This window comes from Elaeis guineensis, chromosome 2 (assembly GCF_000442705.2).
Source record: "Elaeis guineensis isolate ETL-2024a chromosome 2, EG11, whole genome shotgun sequence".
In the NCBI taxonomy this organism is placed as follows: Eukaryota; Viridiplantae; Streptophyta; class Magnoliopsida; order Arecales; family Arecaceae; genus Elaeis; species Elaeis guineensis.
In genome coordinates, this window is record NC_025994.2 from 11646340 (window position 1) to 11657449 (window position 11110).

Consider the following 11110-nt stretch of genomic DNA (forward strand, 5'->3'; position numbering starts at 1 on the left):
GTGCACCACCACAACTGTAGCCACCACATCACTAGCACTCTTGTTGCTACCATTGCAACTATTATGACCACTTTGGCAACTATCACCACCTTCGATTGTTATTTTCTCTCTTGATGGAGGGCCTAAAAAAATCAACATTGCAGAGATGGGAGGTGTTTTATTAACATAATACCTAGTTATAAGTTTTGAGACCAATCAAATAAAGCTGGTCTCAAAACCTTTCCCATTTTATATTGCTATATTAATTGGTTATGAGGCAAGTTCAGAGCATACTTTTTAGGAGCATTTTTAAGATGCTACACTGGACCTAAGAAGTTGTAATATTAAGAGTTAAATTATACAAGTGTAATTTATATCACATGTTAGATATATGTCTTAAAAGTCAATTAGACCGATACATATAATCATTCTAAGGGCATAGTTTGTAATTTTGACTTATTAATAAAATAAAATTTAGATAATTTATCCATTCATATTGTATAATGTGTCTACGAATCATCTAATGAATTAATAAGATGATGACACATATTATCAAGAGTTGAAAAATTAAGGTATGTGTCATTGGTGGTTAATTCATATTGCTCCAACTATAAGAACATCATGAAGATAGTGATCGATCCAGATAGGTTGGTACACGGATCACTTCTTTATAGATAGATGAGTCTCAAATTTACAGTGGAGGGATACTGAGTGAGAGTACAGATGCTTGTTAGGAACAAGGATTCTGAGAGTGATCAATACGATTAGTTACTTGGATATCTACCTTCTCATTGTGACATACTCAATGCTGCATTAGTGTGAATAGTTTTTTAACCTGCGGTGCTTTGGTTATTCACAATGAGGTTACTGTAGTTTGACTACACTATAACTCGATCTTCTAGTCATATAGAATCTTGAGATGTATTTGACAGCAGTAGGTTTATTATAGGAATAAGGTGTGCACCTATACAAAATCTATCAATCCTGATAGTTAGAAAGAAATCCTATGAGGATTATGAAACTAAGTTCGGAAGTCCATAACCATGGCAAGTATAAATGATGGAAATGAGTTTCTATGAGGATTCACTAAGATTGATTGAATCTTACATACGACAAGATCAGGTTGACGAGTTATCCATAACCTTAGTCTTATCGAGACTCATGATAGAAGAACTGTATCACATGGCAACTGCACCTAGAAGTTCATCTATTCAATTCTACTGGATTGCCACTATATTCTGCTAGGTATCATTGGTGGATCATAAGACCAATTGAGAATTATTCTGATGATCAATAATTCTCAAATTGACTAAATTGGAAAGGATTCCAATCCATTGAAAGGAGTTTCAATGATATTATTGATGGGGATTACAATATATCTTACTATTAGACAGAATCAAACCTATAGAATCACACAACAAGAGATTTGATCTAGGATTGATCAATTGACTCACATTGTCCAATTGAGTTAAGAATTTGAGAAATTCTATTAGGTTTAGGAACACTATGCTAGTACATGGTTAAATCCAAATCTTCTTTAGACTTAAATCTCTATGAGATGGAGATTGGATCAAGTCAATTGCAAACATTATGGGCAGTCAAGAGTTGTTTTTGTCTCATAAATAAAGTTGAAAAAAATTAGGCTTGAGCCTAATTGGGTTGGATCCATGGGTTGGCGCCCCTTTATCCTTGTGCAACAAGGAATAGGAAGAGAAACATGGGGCGCACGCCTCATTTGGTTTTGGCATCAAATAGAATAAGTGGAGATGCCCCAAGAGTCTTAATCAGAATTGATTTTTGATTTCTTATGAGATAAGAATCTGATTCGATCAAATTTCTAAACTAAGTAGGACTCTTTTTGGCTTGTAAAAGGGGCTTGAGATGAGATCTCTAAAGATATAAGAAAGCAAACAAAAATCCTAGCCTCCCTAGCTCTCCACGTCCCTCTCTTCCTCATGCCTCCATGCCCAAAAAATTGGGCGTCCTTGGTTTCTATGCACAAAGGTTGGGCATCTTCTTCCTTTTATGCGCCAAGATTCAGGGTGCTGATTTGAGAGAAGTTTTCTCATCTTTTTTCTTCTTTCTTGAAGTTGCTTGCTAATTTTTAGTAAAAAAATAAAGAAGAGCCTTCCTAGATCTATTCCATGGATATCTGTAGATGTTGGATGCTTGTGCGGCTCAAAAAAAAATTAAAAAAAGATATTTATAATCATCAATTACGATGAATAACTATCCGTACAAAGGTGAAGATGAGATCTTCATATTTTTACTTTAATAAAATTTATTTGATGTATATAGATCTTAAGAATATGATAGAGATGATCTCATGAGATAAGATCTAGAAGATGCATGTTAGATAAATATACTTTAGCTGCTTGTATAAAAATTTTTATTATTCTAGCATGCATGTTGCCTTAGTTTTTTTTTTAATAGGTATCAGAGCGAAGGTTGTATGATCATATTTTTAGATTTGAAATTCAGATTAGATCTAAATTATTTTACTTATGATTAGATCTCTATTTCAGATTGAATCTGAAAATTCATGTTTATCAATTATATATAAAATTTAGAAGAGATCAAAATTTTATGTTTTCAAATAAACATGATTATTAGATTAGATCTAATTTTTTATTTTATTTAAATTTGATTTTTTATACTTTGATCTAAAATTTAGATGAGATCTAAAATATTAGAACAAAAATTTTAATAAAAAATAAAAAATTATGATTGATAAATATAGGGTTAATCAGGGATCATTCTGACATAAGATTATCCTGACATAATAGATATTATGCTGAAAGATTATCCTAAGATTATAAGAGATGAAATCCTAATTACACATCTAAAATTTAGATTGGATCTAAAATTTTAGATTAGAGATCTAATTGATAAGCAACTGGGTTAATCCAAGTTCATCCTGATATAAGGTTTTTCGGACATAAACTTAGTTATGTTGAAAGATTGTCCTAGGATGATAAGTGATCAAATTCTTTAATCATAAGTTATCTTTTAAGAAAAAAAAAGACTTAATCAGATTATGAGATAATCATTTTGTGGTTCATTGATACGGGTAGTGATCGTATTGAATCACTATGATCCTTGATGTAGAGTTGTATCATGAATTTAGTTAGACGGTTGCAATAGATCAATTAGTAGTGAGGAACTAAAAGCCGTAGCCAATTTGGATGAGATTGACCTATTGGTGTTTAAGGCAAGTACTTTGAAAGGTAGTTATTTAATTAGGATCGTTGCACCAGTAGTGGGGAGCCTCCTATCGATCTCCATTTACTGACCAATTTGGTTGATCAATTTTGATTTAGGGTGCTCAGTATTGAGTTCACCGCAATTGCGTTGCATCATGAGTCTGGTCTTGATGAGTCAAGATATGATCTCACTAGTAGATCCAATCTAATTATGGATTTACATATGATGTAAATAAATAATTAAACCTAAAGAAGATCTAAATTAAATCTCTTCATAAAATATTAAGTCGAGCGGTCTTCCATCGTTGTAGATGTGCAGGCCCTTCCGGATGTTGATTGTTCTTCTCTGGATGTAGTGGTTTAGTTGTATCAAGGAAGACACAACCACTCTATTAGCATGAGATGTTGTATGATAGAGATAGGGTTGGATCCAATAATTGTCAGGTGAAGATTTCAATAATAGCTTCACTTTTGTAAGAATGGTGGATCTGACTTAAGAAATGAGGTCAATAACTGTTAGGTGAGGTTTCAAAAATTAGGGACTGATGACCACTATAATTTATTTGAGAAGCATTAGACAAGAGTTGTCCACTCATTGATGGATATATTGTCAATAACTATCAGGTGAGGTGGTATGCCAATTGGTGAGACCATAGTATCCACTAGAAATCCTAATCATAGAGGTTTCTGTTTCTCTATTTGAGGAGTGTGGGAGATTTGAGAAAATAGTAAGAGTCAATTTATTTTTAAAATAAAAATTTTAAAATAAACTAAGAAGTCAATTACAATATCTAACTAAATCTTTTTCACTCTATAGAAAAATATTTGCTTCAAATCCTCTGGCCTGTATCTTAGAAAACAACCAATTGACCAGACCTAATTACAAAGATTGGCTCTGAAACTTAAAGATAGTTTTGAGTTTTGAAAAGCTGAGCTATGTACTTGACTAGGACCTTCCTGCACTACCAACCTGTTCAACCCCTGATCAAAGGGCTACCCACGAAAAGTGATTGGACGACGATAATAAGACACGATGCTATGTACTGGCTTCTATATCCAATGAGCTCTAACGCTAGCATAAGGATATAAAAACCGTCAAGAGTATATTAGCTTACTTATAAGAGTTGTACGGTGAGCAGAGTCACGCAGCTCACTGCAAAGTTCAAGAGATTTTTCAAGGTGAAAATATGTGATGGGCAATCTGTCTATGAGTATTATTTGATAATGATCAAGGACTTTGAAGAGCTTGAGAAGCTCAAAATTTTCATAGATAAAGAGTTGCAGATTGCTTTGATTCTGTAATCTCTTACTGATTCATATGTGCAGTTTATTGTAAATTACCATATGAATAAAATCGAATGCACCAAGGTCGAATTGCCAACATGTTGGTGACTATGAAAGGCATCTTGAAGAGTTCAAGGGGCACTGTTCTAGCTATGGAGTAGTCTTCTTCTTCCAAAAAAAATTCTACTAAGAAGAAAAAGAAGTCCATGAAGAAGTAGAAGATAGAGAATAGATCGAGGAAAGAGGTTCCCAAGAAAAAAGCCATAGAGAGTGAAAAGTATTTTCACTGTAAAAATGACAGCCATTAGAAGAGGAACTATCCTGCCTACTTGGTGAGCCTGAAGAGCAAAAAGAATGGCATACCTTCTGAAGGTATGTCTGACCTACTCATTATCGAAGCTAACCTTACAATTTTTTCTACATCCAGTTGGATTATAGATTTTAATTTTAGTGCTCATTTGTACACTTCTATGCAGGATCTTGAGGATAGTAGAAGGTTGAAGAATGGTGAGATGACCTTATGAGTTAGAAACAAAGCAAGAATTGCTGCTGTGGCTATAGGGACATACCTTCTATGACTATTGTTAGGATTTAGTTTGATTCTTAGGGACTGTTATTATATACCTACAGCTAACAGAAATTTGATTTCTATTTCTTGTTTAGTGTAGAATAGCTATGTAATTAGTTTTTATAAGGACTACTGTACCATTTATTTTGAAAATAAAATTATTGAAAATGGTTTCTTAATTAACAATCTTTATTAGTTGCATGTTGATATTTTTATGAATATAACTGAGCAGGATATGAATACCATAGAAAATAAATGACTTAGAGATGAAATTAACCTTAAGTATATATGGCACCTTAGATCAGATCATATTGGAGAAGAAAAGATTAACAGATTGAAGAAAGATGGGCTTTTGGACTCATTGACCTTTGGATCTTATCTAGTCTATCAGTCCTGCCTTCAAGAAAAAATGACTAAACTATCCTTTATGGGACAAGGGGAAAGGACCATTAAGATCTTGCCCTAGTATATACTGATGTATGTGGTCCATTTGATATGGTGGCCAGAGAAAATTATCTTTACTTCATCACATTTATCAATGATTACTCATGGTATGGATATGTGTATCTCATGAGACACAAGTCTGAAGCCTTTGAAATATTCAAAGAATTTAAAAATAAAGTAGAAAAATAAACTAAAACACTCCTTAAGATTCTTCGATCAGATCGAGAAGATGAATATCTTAGTAAAAAATTTTTCAGTTATCTCAAAAAATATGGCATAGTCTCATAATGGGCTCCACCTAGAATGCCTCAACTCAATGAGGTTTCAGAACGAAGAAATGAAATCTTATTGGATATGGTTCGATCCATGATAAGCTTCATGGACCTTCCTATATTTCTTTTGGGACATCGTTTATTAACAGTGAATTATATATTGAATATGATTCCTTCTAAAATCATTCCTACCACAACGTATGAGATATAGCATGCTAAGAAACTAAGTCTGGATCATCTCAGAACTTGAAGAACCCATTCAAACGCACATCTCTTCCTCCACCTCGTAGATCTAGAGGATTTTCCATCCTCCTGATAGATACTTGGGTATCATAATAGAGGATACAAAGGACATATTCCTGACGAGAAATGGGGTGCATGTTGATGACCTCTAGACCTATGACGAGGCGATATCAGATATCGACTCCAAGAAATAGTTAAAGGCAATAAAGTCAGAGATTGACTCAATGCACTCAAACTAGGTTTGGACCTTAGTGGATCTATCAGAAGATATTGTTTCTATCGGGTGTAAATGGATCTACAAAAGGAGAATAGGTTCGGATGGAAAGGTATAGATCTTTAAGGTAAGGCTTGCAGCAAAAGATTATAGTCAACGTGAGGACATTAACTATCAGGATACCTTTTCACCGATGGTCATGCTAAAATTTATTTGAATATTGCTTGCTATTGCGGCATATCATGATTATGAGATATAATAGATGGATGTGAAAACTACTTTTTTAAATAGATATCTTGAGAAAGATATCTATATGGAGCAATCTTTAGATTTCACTTCTGATGATGAAGATCATAAAGTCTGCAAGCTGCAAAGGTCTATTTATGGACTTAAGCAAGCATTTTGGAGTTGGAATACTCATTTCAATGATATGATCAAATCATTTGATTTCATCAAGAACGAGAAGAAATTATGTGTTCAAAAAGATCAATGCGAGTGTTGTTACTTTCTTCGTACTATACGTGGATGATATACTCCTAATTGAGAATAATGTTCTCATGTTGACACAGTCAAGTTATGGTTGTCTAAAAAATTTTTTATGAAGAACTTTGGCGAAGCATCCTTTATTTTGGGGATTAAGGTCTATAGAGATAGATTTAAGAGGATACAAGGACTTTCACAGAGGATGTACATAGAGGAGGTACCGAAGAGATTTGACATAGAAAACTTTAAGAAGGGATTTATGTCCTTTAAGCATGAATTCATCTCTCTAAGAAAATGAGTCCCAACACATTGGAAGAGTTAGAATGCATGAGCAAGATCCCTTATGCATCGACTATAGAGAGCCTCATGTACGCCATGCTATGTACACGACATGATATAACCCATGCTGTGAGTGTCACGAGCAGATATCAATCGAATCCAGATGAAAAGTATTGGACATCTGTAAAATGCATCCTTAAGTACTTGAAAAAGACTAAGGATATGTTACTGATCTTTAGAGGTAGAGAATTAAGGGTGCAGGGATGTACTAATTCAAACTTTATATCTGACATTGAGGATCGAAAGTCGACATCAAGTAGTATATTCTTATGCAATAGTGGTAATGTGAGCTAGAAGAGTTTCAAACAATCTATTATAGCAGACTCCATTATGGAAGTAGAGTACATCGCCACATCGAAAACTACGAAAGAGGCATTCTGGTTCAAAAAATTTATTGTGAAATCGGATGTAATGCCATTAGATGCCATTCTCCTCTATTGCGACAACAACGGTGCTATAGCTCTAGCTAAGAAGTCGAGGTTTCACTAGAAGTCCAAACACATCGAATGACGATTTTATCTAATCCATAATTATCTCGAGAAGAAATACATCAAGGTACAGAGAGTAGACATTACGGACAATGTGGCTGACCCACTGACAAAGCAGTTGAGCCAACAAAAGATTGAAGTTCATCCTGAAAAGATAGCACTTAGATTTATAGTCAATTGGCTTTAGTGCAAGTAGGAGATTGTTAGAAGTATATCTTGAAAGTCAATTAGGTCGACACATGTATTCATTCTAAGGACATAGTTTGTAATCTTGACTTATTAATGAAATATAATTCAAATTATTTATCCATTCATATTGTGCAATGTGTCTATGAATCATCCAATGAATTAATAAGATGATGACATATATTCTCAAAAGTTGAGAATCTAAGATATGTATCATTGGTGGTTAATTCATAAACTACTTTCGATCATAGGATCATCATAGGGATGGTGATCGATCTAGATAGATTGGTATATAGATCGCTTCCTTATGGATAGATGAGTTTCGAATCTATTGTATGGAGACACTGAGTGAGAGTACAGATGCTTGTTAGAGAATAAGGATGCTGAGCATGATTAATATGAGTAGTCACTTGGATATCTACTTTCTCGTTGTGACATACTCGATACTGCAGTAGTGTGAATAATTTTTTGATCTGCGGTATCTCGACTATTCACAATGAGGTTGCTGTAGTTTGACTACACCATAACTCGATCTTTTAGTCATATAAAATCTTGAGGTTTATTTGGCTGTAGGAGGTTCATTGTAAGAATAGGATGTGTACCTATATGGGATCTATCGATCCTGATAGTTAGGAAAAAGTCTTATGAGGATCATAAAATTGAGTTCAAAAGTTCATGACCATGGCAAGTATGAATGATGAAAATGAGTTTTCATGAGGATTCACTAAGAAGTCAAATTGATTGAATCTTACATATGACAAGATCAAATTGACGAGTTATCCATAATCTTAGTCTGTCAGAACTCACGATAGAAGAATCGGATCATACAGCAACTGTACTTAGAGGTTCATCTATTCAGTTTTGTTAGATTGCTATGACATACTGCTAGATGTCATTATGGATCATAGAATCAATTGAAAATTATTCTAATGATCAATAATTCTTAAATTGGCTGAATTGAAAAAGATTCTAATACATTAAAAAGAGTTTCAATGATATTGTTGATAGGGATCATAATATATTCTACTATCAGACAGAATTGAATCTATGGGTCATGTCATGGCCCAGCCCATAGGGCTCTTGGGCCTGGCAAAATCTAGAGAGCCCAAAACAGAGCCCGACGGGAGGAGGAGGAAGACTCCTAACCGGAGTCTTCTTCCCCTCCGACCCCGGTGAAATCGGACCCATGGAGTCCGACTTAGGGTAGGATAGCTCCCCTATAAAACCCTCCTTCCCTCCCTTAAGATTCTCCACCGGCGATCTTCGAGCTTGATCTCTTGATTTCTTTCGTTGAAGCCGTGACCTCTCGTACTCGTGCTCGTCGAAAATTGGAGCCGACGATGCTGCTGAAGCTTGAGGTAAACCCTTCTCCTTCTTCCTCTCTTCCTTCCTCTCCTTTTCCATGGCTTCGTGCACCCCTGCCGGCCGTCGAATTCATCAAAAAAAATCCACAAAACATCATGACCCTGTTTTGCTCTATTCGGATGAGCCATCTTCTTCACTTTTTCGACCATCGGCATCGTCGGTTGCGGCATCTCATCCTCCAGATCGGACCCTCATCTCTCTCTCTCTCTTTCCTTGAGTGCTTGGCCACCGGCGACCGACCAATGATCGAAAATCATGAAGAAAGGGGATGGATCTCCTATTTTCTGAGAAATTAAAAAAAAAAACTTCACCGATCGAACCTCACTGTCGGCCGGCCTTGCTTCGTTGCCGTCGACCGGACACCACCCAGCTCATCGGAGCCCGCGTCATGGGGGGACCTCGTCAGTCTTCCCCTGCTTCGGCCCAAGAGAGGGCCGTGGGAAGAAGAAGGAAAAGAAAAAAAAAGAAAAAAAATAGAAAAGAAAAGAAAAAAATAGAAAAATAGAAAAAATAAAAAAAAGAAGAAAAGAGAAAAATTTTCTCTCTCCCCTTTCTCTCTCTTTCCTCTCTCCTCTCTCTACCTTCTCTCTCCATTTTTTCTCTTTAGATTCTCTCTCTAGATTTTTTCTCTCTCTTTATGAATTTTGTCTCTCTAGAGTCTTTTTCTCTCTCTTTGATTACATCACAAATCCTAAAATAAACTTGAGATAAAAATAAGATGATCTGAAATTGCTTCGAAATTCATGCAGTAGATCTGATCCCAACTCGATCCTATTCAAAATTTATAACATTTGATTCATATTGAGTCACCCTGATAGGACCTCTGATGATCTCGATCATGATTGCCTCGTTTGAAGGATACAAAAATTTTTTCTCTCTACTTTCTCTCTCTAGAATTTTCTCTCTTCATGGATTTTCTCTCTCTAAAAATTTTATGGATCAGTGGAGGGTCCTGACATATGGATAAATCTTAATTTTGGTTAATCCTAAGAGAGGTCCTAGATTTGTGTTATTAGGTTGATTATCGGATAATTTTTTCTATATATGATTTTTACATTTGATCAGGATCATGAAGAGATATGATTATCTGCATAAGATGTCAAGTAGAATTTTTTATTAAAAAAATTCATAAATTAAAGAAGAACATTGATTTCTGTGCTTGGATCAGTCATCGGTAAAGTTAAGAATCCCTATACATGATCACCATATATATATGCTATTTCACTGTTGGTCTTGCATTATTGATTTTACATCGTCGGATTTGAGATCGATGAATTTATTATATCTGAGATATTATTATTTGATTTTGAGCATGAGTATGTTATGTCAATATATATGTATCAGAGATTGATGGCATGATTATATGGATATGACATATCTAAATTGATCATAATGCAAGTCGAAATTGATTTGATGAAACAACACATAATGATTAAATGAAAAGAAAGAGATATATGGTATGGACTAGTCTTGTCAAGTGGAACAGCCGGTCAGGAGCTTATACCTGGGACAGCCTGTCAAGAGCTTATGCCTGGGATAGCCCCCACTGGCTTACAGATGAATCAGCCGGTCAGGAGCTCATGCCTGGGACAGTCCGTCAGGAGCTTATGCCTGGGACAGCCTCTCACGGACTTTCGTACGTGGGATAGCCGGTCAGGAGCTCATCCTGGGACAGTCTTGAAAGGCTTTTAAGTGGAAAGTGATTCGGATGATGACTGAGGTATAGACTTGGTTAGTCCAGAGTTAGAAAGAAAAGGTTAAACATCATGTGATTATGAAAAGAGAAATGAAAGATAAGACATGAAACAATTGTTGAACAAAAGTATTTCACCTGTTAACATATGATGATGCATCTATTTTAACAAGACAGAAAATTTATGAACGTTTGCCGTATTCTGAATATTCAACATGAGATTTTATATTTTATTGCTTATCCTTATTTTCAGATTATATTATTATATCAGTGTGATATGAAAATTCTTGCTGGGCTGTAAAGCTCACACCCCTTCATCTTTTTTTTTTCTTCTCAGAGTTACAGGATG